The 22,665-nt window shown below is 32.0% G+C and overlaps 1 protein-coding gene across 21 annotated transcripts in view; it reads left to right on the forward strand.

Annotated features, from left to right (window-relative positions):
• The window catches only part of PARD3 (par-3 family cell polarity regulator), a 670,322-nt gene that overhangs the window by 239,941 nt on the left and 407,716 nt on the right, over window positions 1–22,665 (forward strand). The window lies entirely within an intron of this gene.

The following is a 22,665-nucleotide window of genomic DNA, read 5'->3' on the forward strand; positions in this document are numbered from 1 at the left end:
ACAGGGTATCATTGTATAGAAATGATTCGTTTGGTGGAAGGCTGGTTGTCTTTTTTAACCAAGATCTTTTAAAAAAATTATTATTATAGCTTTTTTATTTACAAGATATATGCATGGGTAATTTATCAGCATTGACAATTGCAAAACCTTTTGTTCCAACTTTTCCTCTCCTTCCCCTCACCCCTTCCTCCAGATGGCAGGTTGACCAATACATGTTATATATGTTAAAGTATAAGTTAAATACAATATATGTATACATGTTTGCCTAAGATCTTGTTGAATTATAATTACTCAGTGCCTGCTTTGAACAGAGTAGTTCTGGTACAGATTTGGAGGAGTAAGATGTAATGGAATGAGCCCAACTTTTAAACTTTTGAACTATGTGTTCTTAGAAAGCTTTGTCTTTTACATGAAAAAGGAATGGGATGACCTTTTAAACTTTAAATATTCTTTCCATCTCAAACATGTGATGATTCTATATATTTGATGACTTTTAAAATGGATTTGTGTGTGTGTATCTCTCTCCGTCCCTCTGTCTGTCTGTTAGAGATATGTGGAAGACATCTGTGAATAAAAAGGCAGATATATAAAAGCATCACTTTTGTACTGCTCAGTGATTTTTGTGAAAACTTAGCCAACATGCTTATCCTAATAGTAGAAAGTATAAACCTGAAAGTGAATGCTTAAATTCTGAGCAGAGTATTTTTACAAAATATTGTTGGCAGCTAAAATGAACAACTTAGTGAAAATTAATAAAGATAAAGTTAGTTTAAATTTGTCCTCAGACACTTATTAGCTGTGAGACCCTGGGCAAGTCACTTAATCCTCTTTCCCTCAGTTTTCTCATTTGTAAAGTGAGTTAGAGAAAGAAATGCCAAGCCATTCCAGTAACTTTGCCAAGAAAACCCCAAATTGGTCAGTAAGAGTCAGACACAAGTGAAAAACCAACCATGACAATAGTGCCTGTCAAAGATGAAAAGGTTTGGGTAGGCAGTGATCCAATGAAAGAACTTTCACTTATGCTGAAAAAGTTAACCAGCATTTTGAGAGAAGTGGAGGCTACAGAATTCTTTTGAAAGTAGTGCATGTTTTGCCTGCAGAAAAGACAATTTAGGAGAAATACTTGTTTGAATGAACATGATATGGAAGAGAAGCTAGAGATTTGAGTGGAGGTCATTTATTGTTTTGGGAAAGATAGTTTATACTTTGCTTTTTAGATACAGGGTTTCTAGAAGCATTCTTTTTATTCATCTATGATTCTAATCTAAACTTATTTTTTCTTTAAATTCACAAAGAACTGACAGTTTATATACTGTTAGACATTTCTTTACCTGGTCATTTTGAAATTGAAATCAATAGAATTCTTGAATATTGACTTACTATTAGGACTAAGCAGTAGTTCAGAGTTTAGGTAGGAGTTCACTTAATTACTTACTTCATGAAGCAGATCAATATTCATTTGAATTTCTAAATTTAATCCCTGTTTGACTATCCTTTTCAAAGGTTTTTGCTTTTTAGATGGTCAAAGGCAGTCTCACTAGATATTTCTGTTAATTAATAATCAAAAGGTTTCTCTTCTTGGTTTAGAGAATCTGAATCTAGCCAGGCTTGGCTGGTCATCACTCTCAATCCTCTCCTGCAGAGGAGAGCAGCCTATTGTTTTAGAAATTGTACTTTAAAAAAATTAACCATAAGGTTTATCTTTTAATTTTCCTCAAAAGCTTTATAGACCAGGATCATTTTAAATATTTCCCTTTTAAAGCCAATTTGAGTTAGGTGACTCACAGCAGGGTCTCACAATAAGTGTCTGAGGTTGGATTTGAACTCAGATCTTCCTGACTCCAAGACTAGTGCTCTATTCATTATATTCATATATATTGTGAATCAGAGAAGAAATGTTTGCGTCTCAGCCACATATATTGTTAAGATATCCTAAGAAATTGTGATACTTGACTATATATATATATATATATATATATATATATATATATATATATATATATATGATTTTCACTCTACACTTGAAATTTTGAATTGTAAATGTTGGAGATGAAAAGAAAGGTCATGATAAATGAGTGAACTTGATTCTATGTTATGCATTTAACCTATCCTCCCTACTATTCTTTTTTAAACAATAGCATCTGTATCAAAAAGTAAAGTGCTACAGTTGATTTTGTTTTTAAATATAGCTTCTTAAGAATTAGTGGCATTTGACAACAATGTTAATATGACCTTTTGATGAGGACTGGCTACTATCAGGTACTTTTCCCTTAATTTTTGTGATTGTGTCTTTTACTTTTCTGAAAACCTGCTTTATTTATGTTGCATGGTTCTTTTGCCATTCTGCACAAGAACTTAAATGTTATATTGCCATTATGGGACTCAGTAATTTCTTAATTGTTTTATGTCAAATCTTCAGTATCTCAGATATCTCAGATTGAAGATAATCTGGTAAAAAGAAGATTTAAGATACCCCTCCCCCATTTCCTAGTTTTTATGTATTTCAAAATGGAATAGCAGGTTAATAATTTCTTACCTTTTCAGAATATTTCGTTTGAATTCTGACAGTAATAACTGTGTTTTATCTGGCTGTCAGTGGTCCTTCTAGGATGGACTTGAACTGTAATATGCTCATTCATTGTATAGTGAGGAAAGAATACCTTACATGTCAAAAACAATAGGGAAAAAAGAGGAAAAATGACTTAGTTAATTCCAATAAAAATAAAAACAATACAGTTATTCTCAGTAGAACATTAAAAACCCCTGATGAAATAGGTATCTGTAATTTCTATGGTCTGGGAATTTTTTTTTTTTTTTCTTTGCAGAATACTCATTCATCATTGAATATTCAGATTCTGAGTAAAATGTCAGTTTTCCTGATACACAAAATGAGTGTTTTTGTGCAATGTCATCATTTAAATATTTACATTTTTATTAATTACTCATTTTGTTATCACTTGAACTCTTTACGTAAATCTTTGTGTGTATGCATGTCTCTTTTCATCCCTCTGTCTGTTAAAGGTCTTTAGCATGGAAGCCATCTGTGAATAAAAAGGAAGAGGTATATAAAGGCATCACTTTATTCTGCTCAATGATTTTTGTGAAAACTTTGCCAACATGTTTCTCTCAATAGTAGAAAGTACAAACCTGAAAGTGAATGCTTAAATTCTGAACAGAGTATATATAATATATATTTTTTCCCCCTGAGGCAATTGGGGTTAAGTGATACAGCTAAGAAGAGTTAAGTGTCTGAGACCTGATTTGAACTTGGGTCCTTCTTACTTCAGGGCTCCTGGTCTATCCACTGCATCATCTAGCTGCCCCAGAGTACTTTTTACATAATATTTTCCAGAAAAGAGAGACCATACTCTCAGAATTTGTTCTTTTCATTTGTTAATGTTTTTAAGAGTTCATTATCTCATAAATATATTAATAATTAATACAAATGTAAAAATACAGATTAGAATAAACACATAATAAATAAATATTATTTATTAACATTAATAAATACTTGTGGTATCTTGACCACTATTCCACAGCTTGCAGAATGATTTCAGGATATTGACCAAGAAACTATGAAAGCCAGCTTTCTTCAGTCACATCTGTTTGCTTTGTTTCACAGCTGTCCACTTCCAGGAATCTGAGAAAGGAATCTTGCTCAGTTTTATAGCTCAGATATTGGAAAAGTGATCAAAATGCTTTTTCCCTGAGATTTGTTGAGCCATTGGTAGATGATGTTTCTCTGCTTCCTATCTCTATTTCAGGGAACAGAGTGTATAATATATTTCCCTTTACTCAAGAATGGGTGAAATGAGTGGAAAAAAAAAAGCATGTAAGAATTTACTATGTGCAAAGCATTATAGGGAAATAAGGTTTCTTTAAGAGATACTTTGTAGTCTTTCTGCTAAATAGTCATTGTGAATACATTGCAAAAACTATCTTTTTCACATTTAGCATTGAGGAAAGCCCTTTTTAAATTTAAAGATGATTAAAAAATAAAGTACTGGGCACTAAATGTTCCTTGTGTATTAATCGTGGAAAGTAGTTAATGTACTATGTTTAGCATATAAATGAAGGTAGCACATTAAATTAGTGAATGGCTTATTTCTCCAACCATCAAAATAAATAAATATATAGTTAGTGGTGACTCTACTCATCATTGTTCGTATATTTTAAAAAATATTTTTAATTTGTAATACAATTTTGAAAGAGCTGCTTTTATTAAATAAAGTCCGTGTAATTATCTAGAATTATTCTCACTGTAAAAAAAAAAAAAATTATCAGCTTTATCGGTGTTCGTCCACTTGGCCTTTTTGTTAGAGAAAATCTGGGAAAACAAGGCTGTCTTTTTAATAGCATAATTTTTTTTGCCAGTTGGCAAAACAACTGGAATTGCCAGCCATGTACTCTTCAGTAGTTCTTAGAGTGTTCCTATTTCACTTGTGAAAATTCAGCATAGTACTAAGGCCTTAATTTTTAGGGAAAAAAATATTTATTCCAGGGAGATATGAGTTTGCTATTTGTTAGACTTTTTTTTTTTTTTTTAAAAGCTCTTTTTCCTACATTTTCTGAGATTTAGATTGTAGGTTGATTCTAAAATCAGGACCTGAGGTGGCATGATGGATAGAATACTGAATCTGCAATCAGGATCCCTTGAGTGCAAATCCAACATTAGACACTTGCTAGCTATGTACCTATTGGTGAATCATTGAACTTTCAATTGCCTCATTTTCCTCTTTGTCTAAAATGAGGGTAATAATATAATAAACCATCTGCCTCTAAGTGTTATTTTGAGGATTAGATAAGATTGTCAAGAATTTTGCAAATCTTAAAAATGCTGTCTAAATGCTAATTATTATTGTTAATTTAAAAAATGAGAAACATCATTATCTCAGAGGTCTTTTTATTGTCTTTCATTAAAAGCACAGTTAACCCAACCACTGTTCTCCTTTATGCTATATTTGGATTGGCTTTAATTTTTAATTTTTGACTTAAAATTCTCTATATTCTCTTCTATATACTATATGCTATATAATTTATATTAAAATGGTATATATTAATACTATATATTAAAATTCTCTCTAATCCTCTATTCTATATACTGTTGATATCTTTTATCAAAACATGGAATAGACTTTTCATTCTCAAAGACTATGCAAATGCAATATAAACTTTTTCAGGTCCTGCAGACTAGAAAGGTATTGCACAGTGACCTTCGGCTTTTAAGTAAAGTATTAATTCATTGAGTTTGACTTAATCATTATCATTTTGATGGTGATTAAGAAATTATTTTGGACTCATACAAACTTTGTAAAAAGGTTTATGGTGTAGGTTGTGATCACATGTGTCTTAGTAAGCAGTAAATGTAGATAAAAACATAGTTCCTTAAATTCTTGAAATAGAATTGTGCTAAGTAGTAATAAGATGGTCTCTTCTTTCATCTCCCTCTCCCAACATTCTGATGAATCCAATGAATTGTTGCTTTTAAGCATGTAAAATAAAATATATAGGATCACAAAAGAAACTAAATGTTGAAATAAAGATTTTCTTTCCTCCATCCAAGTTTTCAGATCCCTTAAAATGTGTCTATGAATTCTTTGGGATACTGTAGGTAGAGGAAAAAAAAGCACTCCTGCCCTTGAATGAATCATATAGCCTTTGTCTCCCTAGGCAATGGGCTCTTTTGAATAGTTCTTCATTGCCTCATATCTAAATCTGATCCTTTACCACTTTGACCTCTTTTTCCTAGATCTTATATGTGAGGCAGAATATCCAGGATTTAGATTCAAGAGCAAGCAATTGCATTGTCATTTCGAACTTTGCTTAAGAATAATAGGATTCCATAGAACAAAGAGAATTCAAAGGACTTTAAATGTAAGATCCACCAAAATGAATTCTAACCAGTAGTTTCCAGGAGTTCCTAAAGATATGTCAAATAAAGATAAGTAATTCAAGTGAATTTTAGAGGGAGCCTAGCATCAAAGAATGTTTAATGAAATATTTTAGTGAATTGCTTTCTATAACAATGAGGTAGTCTGTAATATTCAACTCCTTTTGTCATGTGAAATATACTCATTTCTATTTTCTGAGAGTGAAACATGCACAGGTTGTTGGCACTCTGACTTCTTGATGTGTCTTTAGCAATGATTTGAAAAAATATACATTTCTCTACAAATATTTTCCTCTTTTCCTTGCTTTTTTCATGATAGGATATGCTCTACAGGAGAGTCATAGGTTGTTTTTTTTTTTTTTTTCCTGAAATGTTTGATTTTCTCTATGTTTGACTTTTTTTGAAACAACATATTTGTCTACTACTTTAGGTTGAGGTACCTAGTCATTCTTAATTCCATTACTGTGCTATCTAAGAGAACTTGAAAAAAAAAAAGTCATGATGAATCTAAAAAGAGTTCCTGCTTAGTGTTTGACACATTCTAAGTGTATGATCCTGGACAAGTAAATATCCTGTATATTGTCAGAAAATTTGTAAGACCACAAGCTTTATAGACTGTGCAATATCATATTGATGTCTGGACTTTCTTTTTTTCTTTCTTTCTTTTTTTTCCTGAGGATTCTTTTACCAGTGAGATAATTTAGTTCCTATCTCCAGGTACTGTTCTGTATCTTCAGAATTTGAGATGAAGTTTCATGGCATAAAGAACATGCTGGAAATTACAGATTATAGATGGAATTTTAATTTCATGCTATTCTTGAAGCATAGATTTAAAAAGTGATAGTTATTAAAATTATTCCTTTACTGCTTTTTGTACCTATATTTAATGGGCTTTATAGGTTTAGATTATTAATTTACTTTTGTGATTTTTATTAAAAAGCAAACAGAGCTGAGAGAGTAATTAGTTGTGCTTGGGGTTAGGAAGGCTAGGTTCAACTGTGTGATAGGTTCAGAGAATTCTAGAAGGTGATACTCTGCATTAATAGAAGAAGTTTCCTTATGGAAGTTCCTTATGGAACCTTGTGACAATAATAAAATTTTATTTCCTGTGCTACTGTGACATCTTTTTCCCTATATGCTATAAATATTACATGTCCAGAAATGTGATGCTATTTTCAATTTTTATTGCATAGTGAGAATTTTTTCACTTGTTTAAATTCTTTTGAACCTCAGCTTCCTCATTTGCAAGACAAGTATTGGGGAAAATTACTTCTCAGTTCTTTCCAACTCTAAATTTCTAAGTTCTTCTCTGAAGACAGCCAAGGCATCTGTCACTATTATCATTTGATATGTGGCAACTACATTGAACCAATATATTTTTTACAAGCAATGCTAATTTTCCAATAGTTGTAAATCAATTATTTGGCTTTGGGAACTTGTAATTAATTTGGTTATCTAGAATTTATTTGGTCATATAGTGAAAAGATTCATATTGGTACTGTATATTTGAAATTTAAAAAGCCAAAGTCATTAGAAAGTAATGCTGTTTTGAAAATAATATTAAGCATGCCATTTAAAAAATAGCAACAAAATAAATGACTTGGTATTTTAGTGGCAACATAGTAATGCTTAAATTAAATATATGTATGCTTGTATGTATGCTAGATGTGGGTTGACTTTGAAGATCAATACTGGATAGGCAGAGCAGAAAGGTCCTCTGGTTTTCAGTAAAACTTTACAAATTGAATGGATAAATGTTGACCACTTCCTGGGAAAGACATCGATATATAAAAAGGTAAGAGGAAAACCCCCTTGCTTGGCAGTCAGATTGGTATTGTATGTGACCTACTTTTCTTCCCCACCTTTTGGAATTGCCAATAGCTTGAATGTGATATCTAGGAAAGAGCATTTCTATTCAGTTTTATTATTCACAGGTACAGGTGTTTCTTTGTAAGATTGTGATTGCCTCCTGGAAATATGCTCAACTTTTGTGTTAAATGACTTCATGCTGACTTATCACAAGTAAAGAAAAAGTATGTTAAAAATCATAATCATATTTGAAAAATGTAGTTAATTCTACTCATTTCTCTGTATTGGATTTTCAATTATTTAACTCCATTTAAACATCTGTATATTCTTCAGCAGTGTAAAATCAAATTTAAAAACAAAGGCCAGTACTTAGTTTAGTAGGAAAAGAAATGGCCTTTTACCTTTACTCTGTATCTGTCCTGCTGTTTCAAATGTTTTTCTTGTAAACAACATATTTCCTCTGCTATTTACTTTCATTTTATGGGAGAGTTCATCCCATTCACATTCACAGTTATGATTATCAACTCTGTATTTCTCTCCATCCTATTTTCTCCTCTGTATATACTTTTGTTCTCTTTCCACCTTGTCCTTAGTAGTGTTTTTTTTTTTTTATCCACCCCACCCACTACCTTATTTCCTATCCTCCATTCCCTTCTCTTACACTTGTTACCTTTTCCCCTAATGTTTCTGTCCTCTTACTTGTTTTTTTTTTTCCTCTTAAAAGCCACAACTGATAAGATCTAGTTTCAGACAATGCTCATCCTCATCTCTTTATCCCCTCTTTTTTTTTTTTGTAATAGGTTTTTTAAGCCTCTTGGTGTGAATTAATTGTCCCATTATACCTCCCCTTTCCTCTTTTTCCAGGATAGACCTTTTCCTACCCTTTAATATCTTTTTCTTAGATGTTATCACATCAGAGTCCATTTACCACCACACCCTCGTTCTATCCCTCTATACCAGTCTAGTACCAGATATTGTTTTCCCATCTAGGGATGTAAACAGTTTAACCTTTAAGTAGGTGCTGAATCTCACTGGGTAGTTAATTCTTGCTTGTAACCCCAGACCCTTTGTCTTCCTTGAATATGGTATTTCAGACCCTCCTATCCTTCAGTATAGAAGCTGCCAGATCCTGGGTAATCCTGATGTTTGAATTGTTTTTGTCTGGCAGCAAGTATTTGTAACTTGATTATAGATTTAGAGTTTTGCAACAATGTTCCTTAACCTCTGTTTACCTCTTAAGAAGGAAATAACAAACCATTCTAGTATCTTTGCCAAGAAAACTTTATGCATAGTATTGGCTAGATGTAATCCATGGTGTCATGAAGAGTTGGATATAATTGAACAAATATTTTGTTTAATATGGCTAGCAGGAAGTAATGGTTGGCTAGGGTCTTTACCCCACCTCATTTCCCCAAGTAGATATGCTTGAATTTCAAAATCACGAAGTTTTATTTTTATTTATTTTTTTCTGAATTTGCAGTACTTTTATTAACTGAACTTTTGTAAAATCTTGGTTTTTGGATGTGTACCATTTTAAAGGTGGTATAGTGGATAGAGTTCTGGGCTTGCTTTCTGGAAAACTTATCTTCTGGAATTCAAATCTGGCCTCAGGCACTTCCTAGCTGTGTATCCTTGGACTAGCCCCTCTTTACCTCTGTTCCTCTTCTATAGAATGAGCTGGAGAAAGAAATGGCAAAGCATTCCAGTATCTTTGCCAAGAAAACCCAAAATAGGTCACAAAGTATCAGCCATGATTGTAAAATCACGGAATGGTAACAAACTTAAAGCAATATATAAATAATGGTGATGTTTTTCAGTCATGTTCAACTCTTCATGACTCTTCTTGTCAGGGTCAGAAAACTACTAAGCATGTGAGACCAGATTTGAATTCATAAATACAATGACAACACTGTAGTGCTTAAATGACCAGCTAATTCAATAGGATTAGTAGTTTATATTATTTTAGTATATATGCAAACTTTGAAGTACTGGGTGAGGTCTCTCAAATGAATCATGAAGAGTCAAGCACAAATAGAATGATGGAATTAAAAAAAGAAAAGCCGGGTATTGGGGTTATTTTTTTTTTTTTAGCCAAAACTTAATTGTAACTTTTTTTAGCCAAAGCCCTAATAATTAATTGCTTTGTTTTATATATTCATTTGTTTACTTATTTATAATACTTACTGAAGAAAGATTGGGTCAGCATATGATGTGATTTGAAGGAAAGTGTTTTATTATGGTGTACCATTCTATGCATGAAATAGATGATGATTCTGAAAATAAGATTTAAAATAATTCTTTGGAAGGAGATGGCACTTTTTTACATTCTATAAGATTTAGATACTGTAAAGTGTACAAATGTCTAGTCAGTGGAGTGGCTTGTTTTAATTAATATAGGCTTTGTTAACTCCATGTTGGAGTTTTTTCCTTTTCAAAAAAACAAGTTCATAGAACAAATCATTAGTATTTATAAAATTATTCTCATTACGATATGTTCCAGTAACTTAGGCTGTTTAAAGGCTGGGTTATCACCATTCAAATAAACCATTATCTATAACTCTAAGCTCTTCACCCTTCATTACCAATCCATTATTGAGTCCTATAGATTCCAAGTGCACATCTCTCACATTTCAATTTCTCCTATTTCTGCCACCATCTTAGTACAGGCTTATAATATATCTAGACTTCAGTGACAAAATTCTAATTTTTCCATCTCTACTTTCTTTTCTCCCATCCAATTTTGCTTTTATTAACAAACAAATCTTACTATATGTAGATCTGGTCTTATAAATATTCTCTTATAAAAATATTACATGATTCCTTATGGCCTATTAAGTACAATTCAAACTTGGCCTCATACTATCTATACAACAATTGACATTATCTTTTGTCTTCTCTTTCACGTGGTCTCTTTCTTGTTCCACCTGTCCTTCTTGTCTACCTCATTTAAAATACATTGTATGTCTCATATGTATTTATTTATATCTTATTTCTCTGCTAAATTTTAAACAGAAAGGAACATTTCCCTAATTTTTTTAATCTTCATTACCACTGAAAACTGAGATCAACAAATTATACATATATTTCATCAGTTTTGGTATAGTAGAATTTCAGTATGGTCAACAGAGAGGAAAGATAATGGTTTATATGTGGAAGATTGGGTTAAAGGGGGGAGGATAGTTTTGAGTAGAACATAAACTTAGTTTTAGACATTTTGGATGAGACTCTTTTGAAGTGCTTAGATAGAGATGGTCATTAGGTGGTAAGAATGGTGAATCTGGAATCAAGTAGAGATCAGTAATGGATTTATAGATTTAGAAGCCATATGCACAGAATTAATGGACAGTTAGATAGCACAATGGAGAGAGTGCCAGTTCTGGAGTCAGGAAGACTTTTTGAATTTAAATCTGGCTTTGGACACTAGCTGTGTGATCCTGAACAAGTCATTTAAACTGGTTTGACTCAGTTTTCTCATTTTTAGAACGAGTTAGAGAATAAAATGGCAGATCACTCCAGTATCTTTGCCAAGACAACCTTAAATGAGATCACAATGATATAGTGTGATATGAGTTGGTATGACTGGAAATTACTAAACTGTTATTCAGTACAGGGGTAATATTTAATACTGTGTCAATGAGGGTGGAGAGAGATGAGATGGACAGATAAAGCCTTAAGGAGTGCTCAGCTTCAGTGGTGGGCAGAGAGGAAGAAGGACCAATTTTGTGTGTTATCTTTACAACTAAAGGAAGTGCTATGTCCTATCAGTGGTAGTAACTTGTAAACAGAAAGATTGACAAGACAAAGGCATACCTCTCTGTGTGTAGGCAAGATTGTTGAGTTGTTCCCACCTTGGTGAATTTCTCTAGCACATTTATCAATGTGTTATCATTATGGATGCTACTCTTCTCTTTAATTCTAGAAAGATGTTTTTAGTGCTTACTCTATGCAAGGTATATGAAATGCAGAAGTAGAAAATAAAACAAGGATGTTTTATAACCCATCAGTATAATACCCAACAGAAAATGACAGGAAAAAAGTGAAGATAATGGAAAGATTCATTTCCTTAAGCATTTGTTAATAATAATGTATTTTTTCAACTTCAAATAAAATAATTAAAAACTGTTAATATTAAGAATGTGTTATTAATGTTACATATATAGAATTGAGTTTATTTTTTGTACTTTAGCATTTTTATTTGACAATAATATTTAATAAGTAACATACACACATACATGTATAAATATGAAATGCTTTTAAAAGGTTCTACAAATATGCAAACAGAAAAAAAAAAACTTGAATGTAAATGACAGGAGCAAAACCAATAAGACTTTAACCTAAATTCATCATAAAAGATGTGCTTTATCATTTAAAACATTTCATTGTAGAATTCTTTTATAACTATCTACATAATACAACCTCAATTGTATTCATTGAAAATGAGTATCTGAGAGGGTATGATTGCATGTACTGTTTCCTGTTTTTTATAGATGTTGCTACATTTGGTATAACCAATGGGACACACCTACTAATACTTATAATAGTATTAGTTATATTTTCATACAATGATTTGAACATTTCTGACCCCAGAAGTAGAAATGCCTAACCCTTTCTGAATTATATTCATATTTGTAGCTTTTTTTTTTTCTTTTTAAAGGTGTTTACATTAAATTTCAGGTTTTTTTAAAATTCAACTTCTCATCTGTATTTCCTGAACCTTTCAAATACTTTTGACAATGGAGGGGAAGATAGAATAGATTTTATTCAAGATTATTATTATTCATTTTACAATCAGATTTAAAACATTGATAAACAGATTATAATAATAAACTGTTCAAGAATTTTTATTATTTAGTTACCTTTTGAATACATTCTGCCAGTTGATTAAAATGAGTGTAATTTAATCAGTATTGTATTGCAAACTGAGAATAATTTGGGCTAATGTCAAGGACAAGTGCTATCTATTCTATTATTGTAGTGAGATATTGGAATAATGAGTGCAATAGAAGCAAATCAGAAAATATTTCAAGTTTTCATCACATTGTTTGGATATTTTAAAATCATGTCCCTTTTGCATTTAAAATAAACTGGGTGTTCCACATCAACAGTTAACAGCAGATTAGCAATTAGGGAGGAAAATTGTTAATATTTTTTGCATGGTTGTAATTCAACTTGTGCTTATTTATTTTTAAATTGAATTTTCATTCAGAATTTTGGATGAATTGTAGGGGAGAATTGCACGAACTAATTGATAAAATCCATGGTTTGTGCAGCCTTTTCTATTTCCTACATTTTTACTTTCCTTCTAAATTAAATAACTTTTTTCATATGCTGTTTACTTATATAATTGATAGGTGACCCTTTGAAGTTCTTTTTATCATTTGGGTTTTTGAAACATTTCTCTTTAGTCTTTTATTTTCTTTGCATTCAAGAAATTATTATTTGCTTGGCATCCATAAAGAGAACATTTCTTTCTTCCTTCTTTTCTTCTTTGCTCATTTTTGACAAGGTTAAAAAAATTAGTTTTCTTAGGTATGTGTCAAATAAGCCACTGATATACTGTCTCATTTGGATGAATCAACTTATAGAACCATAACCAGGAGGGTTATTTTTTCCTTCTTCTCCTCCTCCTCCCCATTTGAGGCCCAATAAAGCTAGGATGTAGGCAAATTTAGCATATTGAGGTAAGTGTACAAAAATAGGTTTGCCTTTAAATCCTCCCAGGCCTTCATTAGATTATTCTACCTAAGATATTTGCTGATATCTTTAAAAAATGCTTATATTTTGTGGTGTTCAACCAGGAAGAGATTTTATTAGTAGTTTAAAAGAACCTTTTATGAATACCTTTTGTTGATCCCACTTATTCTCTTGGCATGTACTTCTCTTTTTCAAAAAGATATATCTTGTAAGAAAGAATAATAAAAGGAAAAAGCAGTTTAGTGCAACTAAATCGATAAGTATATGCAATCCCCAAAGAGAAAGAAAGGTGATACCTTCTTAAATATTACAATTATTGTTTTCAGTTCATTTTTTGGTTGTTGATTCCATTTATGTATTTATATTTTTCAATTTTTTCTTTAAAATAAGTGAAGTCTTTATATCGTTTATAGAAATCTTCCCATTCTTCTCTGTGTTCTTCACATTTATTGGTATATAGTACACTAATATCTCAGTATGTTCTTTTTCAAAATGTGCTTAGCCCTTCTTGATTAATGCACATCTACTTTTTAAAATAAATTTTTGTTAATTTTTTCTACCACTTTTCTCACTATGTTTCTACCACTTTCCTTATAACGAGAAAATTTACAAAAGTGAGGGAGGAAATTTTAAGCAAATAAACATAACATAAGCCCACTGTGCAAGAGATGTGCAAGGAGATTTTTCATCTATTTGGGGCCAAGCTTGGTTATCTAAATTTCACAGAATTCTGCCTTGATTATTTTTATTGTTTTTTCCATTTGTACTGTTATGTCATTATGCGTATTGTTTTCTTGGTTTTTTACTTCACTTTGCTTTCATTCATATATTCCTGTACTTCTTGGTATTCTTCTTATTGACACTGGTTGTGGTATTGATGATAATGCTTCCCTTTTGTGTAAAGTAGAGAACAGGACTGGGATATGGTAAGTAGATTTTTCATGAGTCATATCATCATCTGTTTTGTATGAATGGACTCCTAGATTTAGACTTAGAACTTGGAGACACCTCAGATATGAGGTCCAACCTCATTTTATAGATGAACTGCAAGAGACTAAATGATGGATTCAACATCACAAAAACAGTAATAGGGAAAGGATTTTTACCTAAGTCTTTGAATTAGTTATCATCTCCTTCCCACTCTATCATCCTTCCAAAAATTTCAGTGTTACTGGAGTTCTACTATTTTGTATTTTATTAAAATGATTTCTATACAAATGTGGTAAAAGAAAAAAAAAGTTGGCCACAATTCCAATGTTTTGTAAATCCCACTTTCTTTTCATTTATATTATATAAGATGAACTTCTCTGAGGACGTTGATGGAGCCATATCATGGGAGTATGAATATCTGAGGCAGTGATCATTGCAGTCACCTGGTCCAGTTAAGGTTGAAACTATGAATTAGAAAGTTGGAATATTAGCTGTCCATGGTCTAACAGTAAAAGGAGTCCTTCTGATCTTTTAGATTCCTAAGAATTAGGATTTCTTCATACTTTGCAGTAGTGAATTTCAACTTTGTGAATCAAGCAAGAACTAATCAATACATCCATTGCTTAAGATTCTTTCATGATTTGGATAATTTTTTTTCTCCTGGCAAATTCTGAGTTTGAGGTTGTGATACAATCAGACAATTTTTGGGGAAATGTGTTACTTTACTATGTATTCACTTAGTCCAGTGAAACAGTGGCTTTATTTAAATGAGTTTTTAATGAACCATGTCAGCAAGTAAAGCTCATAGAATGATTAAGTATTTAGTGCTGTCTCCATGTCATTAAAGTAAGTTCAGTCATCAGAAAGCTTACAAATTGATTTCATAGTTACTTCTTTCATGTCATAATGATAATTTGCCGCTACCTCATTAATTTGCTCTTGAATTCTATACTGCTTCTATGGGGCTTTACACTGGTCACTTAGAAGAAAACAGCACTAGATCATCCTTCAGCTCTAATTAGTCCCCTCCTATCCCTTTTTGAATTAGGTCACTATTTGTGATTAGGCAATTTGAAATTATTTTGCTTTATTTTGGGATGTAAATTCCAGTTTTCATCTGCATTTTAGGATCCGCAGCATAATGTATATAGTTGTACCTTCAGAATGGGTGTAGGTAATGCTGCTCCCTTCTTGATAGTAGGGAAACCCTCATTATATCAGCTATGGTGTTGACAAGTGGGTCAGCTCCCTTCTGGCTATGATCATTTGCATATTTTCATTGTGGTATGGGGTTGACATACTCATGGCTATTAGCTGAACACAAACCTTAAAGAGGGAGTCTAATTAGTCTGAAGGCTCAGCAGGTGAAACAGCATGTGTCATCCTGAGGGATATCAAAGTGCAAGTCTAGGCTGTGCTGCTTAAGCACAGGTAGCACAGGTGGATGTCTTTCTCTTCAGTACCTAAGCAAAGCATAAGGTGAGGTACCTGGGACTGAGAAATAGTGCCTTCTTATAGGATCCTGCTAACTCTTGTGGGAACAATAACCTCTGATTCTGGTCAGATACTCTGGATTTTGCTGATTGAAAGACTAGGCACTTGCCTACTTAGTGGAATTTGAGATTTTGGTGAACTCTCATACCAGAGTGCACACACATTTCTTTTGCTAGTATTACTACCATTTACAAAAGTCTTCCACTTATAGAATTGTAGCAATTCGAGATATTGTTATTTCAGTTCTGTTTTATGCACTTTTAAAAAAAGCTTTCTCCTTCCTTTAGCCATTTTTTTTTTTTTTTTGGCAGGGGAAAAAAGAAGAAACAAACTCTTGTGACAAGTGTGTGTGTGTGTGTGTGTGTGTGTGTGTGTGTGTGTATAGTCAAACAAAATAAAATTCTGCTTTTTTCCATATCCTCCTGGAATATTTCATTTGTACACTGTATCCTTTGACAGGAGATGGGCAGCATTTTCATTTTCAGTCTTATGGAATCCTGGGTTGGTATTTGTATTGCTTAAGTTCTTAAGTCTTTCAATAAGTCAGTCACTATTTATGAAGCACCTATTATATGCCAGGGCATCATGCTATCCCTGAGGTATCCAACTAATTGTCAGTTTTTGGATTATGAACTCCTTTTATCAGTGTATGAACAGTATTAAAACTTGCTTATTTCCAAATAACTTCCCAGAGCATTTAGACTAATTCAGAGATCCATCATTAGTGAATCTCCCACATACTCACTAACATAGAATTTAAAAAAAAAAAAATTATCCTCAACTAATTTTATGAGGATTAAATGATACCTTTGGATTTTTAAAATGTACATTTCTTTGATGATTCTGATTATTTTGTTTAGAGTACTTTTTGTTTATGTATACTTTTTTCTTTTATATTTCAGTCCTTAGATCATATGTCTGTTTAGGTATTTATTGTACATACTTTTACCAATTCTCTCTAGAATTTGAGTATTAGATCTTCTTAGGGAACAACTCTGAAATTTTTTTTTCTCAGATCACTTTATTTTATTCTTGAAAAAGTGCTTGATTTTTTTTTTTTAATGAAACTGAAGTAGTCTATTTTGACTAGAATAATATTTGCTGTGGCAGATTATGAAATCATCTTTCCATAGCTGTTTTTCTCTCTTGAGGGGTGTCTTGCTATAGTGACCAAGTTTACTTATTGAGTGACTATTGTCAAAATACTTAATGTTTTGGTGATTAGGCAGCAGATCTTTAAAATCTTAGATTACTAAAGAGTTTATAATCTGGGTAGGTTAAAATAATCTCTACGCTAGGAATTTCCTGTATGTATTAAATCAGAGATTAAGTCTTTTCTTTCCCTATAAACTCCCATAATCAATTTGCAATTTATTGTGGTCTATAAAATAAGATGATTATCTAAATTTATTTTTGGCCAAACTGGTTCCCAGTTTCCTTAGCAGTTATCACTGAATAGAGAGTTTTTTCTTAGACATTTTGCAATCTAAGATGACAGGAAAAGATGATGTGTTGGAGGGGGTGTGGGAAAACTGGAATACTAATGAATGCATTGTTAGTGTTGTGAAATGCAACCATTCTGGAGAACAAACTGGAATTATGCCCAAAGGGGTATAAAACTGTGCATCATACCCATTTGATCCAGCAGTGCCATTACTGGGTCTGTATCCCAAAGAAATGATAAAGGAGGAAAAAGGACCTATATGTGCAAAAATATTTGTAGCACCTCTTTTTAGCAAGGGATTGGAAAATGAGTAGATACCCATCAATTGGGAATGACTAAACAAGTTGTGGTATATGAAACTAATGGAATATTATTGTTCTATTTTAAAAAATGAGGCCTAGAAAGATTTACATGTACTGAGTGAAACAAGCAGAACCAGGAATACATTGTACACACTAACAGCAAGAATAGGCCATGATGAACTTTGAAAAGCTTGGTTCTTTTCAGTGATTCAAAGCAATCCCAATAGACAGAAAATGCCATTTGCATCCAGAAGAACTAAAGAGACTAAATGTAATTCGATCGACACATGCTATATTCACTTCCTTTTTCCGTTTTTTTTTTCTCCCATGGTTTTCCCTACTCTGATTTTTCTCACCCAAAAAAGAAAAATCTTAGATTTATCAAAGATCAGACTTCTCTTTATACTTTTTGATAATAATTAAGATTAAATTTTTTTTTTGCCCTTGTACTGAAGTCTTTCTTATGCATTATCTTACTGTATCTACTGTATCTTACTGTATCTACTAATAAACATACACTGATGTATAGACTTTTTATTGTCTTTTTCTCTCTCCTAGACTCTGTCTTCTATATAAATCCTATCTTTAATTTTGTCATGTGATTGGTTTGGCTTAATACCACTGACCTTAGAAGATTAAAATATATGGCAAGTATGGACAATTTCCTCTCAAACCTACTGTGAAGTGAATTTAATACCAACTCTTCCAGTTTGTTTCATTTTCACATTGCAGAGAAAATGAGACAATGAAATATGATATGTTTTGATTCTAGGCAAATCATTTTAGGTTAAGAAAGGTAGTGGCTGTAAGAAAGGATATTCAGGATCATGTCCATTTCTTAACATTTTTTCCTTATGTTTTGGATCTTCTTAATGACCAAAATTCAGAATATGAAAACAGGTTTTTATTCTTATATTAAACTATTTATTTTTTGCTTTGATTATTAGTTCAGTTTTGGTTTTTTGTTTTTAAATAGAAGGCTAAACAGGGCTGTTAGTTAACCTTTGTCTTCACAATCACTGAACCTGAGGAAATAGATGTAAATTAAGAGACTGTCAGGTTCATAAACTGTGAAATCGGCTGCTCAAGGAGACTGTAGTCTCTGTTTTTAGTATTTTTCATGAAGAGTGACATATAACGATAGTGATATATAACTAAGTGCAGAAAGAGAGGAGTGAGGAAAAGCCATGTGGATTTGCTATTGAATCATCTTTGGCAGTATGGACCAGACTTTCTCTATCAGTAAAATAAATTGCTAATTGCCATTGTTCTTTCAATCTAGTTGGAAAAATTATTACATAATGCTGGCAAATATTTTGTTGGAAATTGGCTTGGCCTACTATCACTGGGTTTTGACAATTCTTTGATGTACATGGTACAATGCCCTCTCAAATTATTTGGCTAAGAAAACTCCAGGTGTGGGTTTTTTTTTTTTTAAACTATTTTACTACTTACTACTTTACTCACACTTGGGTTGAATTATACATTTCATTTTCATCTAGAACTTCAGACTCAGCTATTATTGAGTAAATCAAGAAAATCAAGAGTGTGGAGGCTCAATTGCAGAGGTATGGGCAACCTAAAGAATTGCCAAGAAGTCCTAGATAGACTTTTCTTTTTCTTCTGAGGCTTCATTATTACTCTTAATGGTCTCTTTAATAAGTAGAATGAAAAAAGTCATAATTATCACAAATCACTTTAAAATATACACAGTCCTACCCCTACCCTGCCTTGCCCTAAAGGATCTTTTACTTACTTGACAAACTAAATGAAGTGCAGAGGAATTAGGATACGACATTTAAAAAGATGCAGAATCTGAAACTATGCTCTGGAACATGGAAATTGGGATAAAAAATTTTTTTGGAATAATCTTTCTAGAAGACATCTCTCTGGATCACCTGTGAGGGGAAGAAAACCAGTGTATGATTAATCTCTTTCATTTCGTTTCCCATATGCCAATCAAGTTTTACATATTTCTTTCAGAGAATATATTGATATTGTGGATATGTTGTGTGGGCAAAATTGTGATTCATCTGGGTGTTTGTCTTTCTACCAAAAATGTAGCATTGTCAGATACTATTAAGTTCTAGATACCATGTGTGATTTTGCCAAAGATGTCAAAATGCTTTTAGACATTTATTGGTGAGAATTATTTGACTTTTCTTCTAAGAACCCCAAGTTTCATAAAAGTGAAATGATGTGTTCTACAGCTTGACAGACAGGTAAATTTCAAATATCTTAGTCAAATTATTTGCAAGTGACATGTCACAGCACTTATGCTAAATTCATGGGGCTTTTGAATTGCCCAATGGTCAGGACTCAGTAGTTACTGAAAGAAGGATTTGTGTATGGGGTTATTTATTTATTTGATAGTACTGAGTAGTTACATAAAAATTGAAGGTGGACATGATAGTGATTTATTAAAAGGCTATTGGTTTCTGAGAAAGATCTGTCCTGGTTTCAGTCTCACTATTTATTTTTTCAACCACTGAAGAATTTTACAAAAATTACATTCTCAGCAATTTGATATAAAATTGCTTCATATTTGCACCTGGCACTTAAGTTGTAGAATTATTGGTACGTTGCAGATAGCCAACTGTGATGCTGTTGCTGACATTCAAATAGCATTTGTTCATGGCACAGTCCATATTTTATACAATTACTTTCTAAAACAGCTAAACATAATTGCTGAAATTAATTTATATATATAATCTTTATATTCAGGTTCAGTGGTGATCTATGTAATTCACTGAAATTCTAAATTTTTATTTCCAAACTACAGGAAGGATATGGCTCTATAGTTCATCATATAAAATTAATTACAAAATGAATTTTATTTCCTTCAAATTAGAATGCCAAAATGTTAAAATTTGATGTATTTTAAATGAATATGATCATAATAGCCTGAACTGAAAAAAAATGTCAAAGTAGAGACAATGATTGATATGCATATATATACAGAGAGGGAGAGAGGAAGAGAGAGAGAGGCAGAGAATGAGGCAGAGGCAGAGAATGAGGCAGAGAATGAATGAGAGAATAAATTCTAAGCACTAGGGATACAAAGACAAAAACAGTAGTTTCTGCCTAAAGGATTCTATCAGAGGAAATGTGATTATAACCAACATCTATCTGTCTGTCAATCCTATCTACAATATAGTCTAGTAGCTGTGGTGAGAAGATTAGGAATGGAAGAACTCAAAGGAGATGTCCTTTGAGCTGACCTTTGAAAAAAGTTAGGGATTCCTAATGAGACAGATGTGAAGGGTAAATACTTTCCATTTATAGATTCTAGCCTATGCCCAGGACTAAAATAAGAGGTGAATTATCATGTATGGAGGACTTCAGGATAACTAGTTTGGTTTAACTGTACAAAATGCGAAAGGAGATAATGTATATAATAAAGTACATAAAGCAAGCTTGTGAAGGGTTTTAAATAGCAAAAAGTGAAATTTGTGTCTGATTTTAGAAGGAGAGAATTTCTAGAAGGGAGTCATGGGGACTTTCTAAGCAGGGAACTATCATGTCCGGATCTGTTATTTAGGAACATCTCTTTAGCATGAGTAGAAAAGCTAGTTTTTAGAGGCAAGAAAACCTTTTGGATAGTTTCTACAGTTTTCTCTGGAGAAGAAGTGAGAAGAGTCTGAATTAAGGCTGTGGCTATGTGAGTAGAGGGAAAGACACAATTCAAGTGAAGTAGTGGATCAGTTAACAACTGATTGGATGTGATAATGACAGTACAGAATCAGGGATGACTCTAAAATTTAGAATAAAGAAAAATTCTTCCTTTTAAAAACAAATAGCCACATATATACTCAATGATCATATTCTAAAATTTTTTAGCACATGAGTTTTTGGGGATTTATTATTAAATATAAAAATGTAATATATAGATATTGAAATGTGTTTGAGAATCAGTTTCTTTGATTTAGTCCTCAAATGTTGTTATTTGTGTGTAATCAGAGTGGCATGAAACAGGAACAATTTTTGTGAAAATGAGTAAATCATATTAATAACCCCTAATTCACTATCTACCATGTTTTCATACTTTATTATAATTCTTAGATTTATTTATTTTAGGTAAAAACTTCTCAGAGAATTATTTCTAAAGGAAATTTCATATTTCATTGTGAGAAAAGATTCTAAAGACAGAATGTCAAAGGATTTCTGTTTTCATAGATATGTCAAAAGTCCTTTCTTCATACTTCACATTGTTCTGGTTTGAGTTAATGTGCCTTCTTTTATTTATTTTTCTTTTTTGAAGATAGACTCTTATATTTTTGTGCCTGAGAGTTGGTTAGGATTGTCAAGTGGCAAAAATTGCATAAAATAATGGAATCAGTATGTTTAGTTCTTCCAGGAGTAGGATAATAAAGATAAATACAACTATAAATTGGTAACTGGAAGGAAGTTATCAAATACGACTTTTTGTAGAGGCAGCTGATAGCATAATAAAGGCTGTGCTTGGAATCAGGAAGACCTGGTATCAGATGTGGCTTCAGACACTTACTAGCTGTGTGACTGGACAAGTCACTTAATCTCTATGTATCTCAATTTCCTAGACTGTAAAATGGGGATAATAATAGGATCAATAAAAGGATAAAAAATAATACATGATAGTAGGATATAAATCCTTATTCTTTTCTTTCTTTTTAAAGATTAGAAACCAGAGCCTAGCAAAGTTAAATATATTCAAAATCGCATAGATGGTTTTCAAATTCTGGTCCTCTGATCCTAAGTTCAGCACTTTAAAATAAAATGTAAAAGGAGGAATCTTTATATTGTGTGTAGGAAAGGAATTAGAATGTAGAATCTTTATTTGGATTTAAAATTTTCATTTTCTGCAGAACTTATGTAGGTTTTAGAGTACTATCTAATAAATTTAAAATATTGTAGAAAGTATGTTTGATTAGCTATTCAGGTTCTGAGTTTTGATCTGAGCCCTGTTTTAAAGTAAATGAATTCAAGTCTGTGATGACATCTAAAAAACTCATAGGCATTAGTATTTCTTCTATAATTTGGATTTGGATTTGGTTTAGATCTGTTTTTTTCTAACCTGGGTCAAAGTATCTCTGAATAGACATGAAGGAGCCCATGGACTTGGG

The sequence above is a fragment of the Sarcophilus harrisii genome, chromosome 5 (genome assembly GCF_902635505.1).
Source record: "Sarcophilus harrisii chromosome 5, mSarHar1.11, whole genome shotgun sequence".
Classification (NCBI taxonomy): domain Eukaryota; kingdom Metazoa; phylum Chordata; class Mammalia; order Dasyuromorphia; family Dasyuridae; genus Sarcophilus; species Sarcophilus harrisii.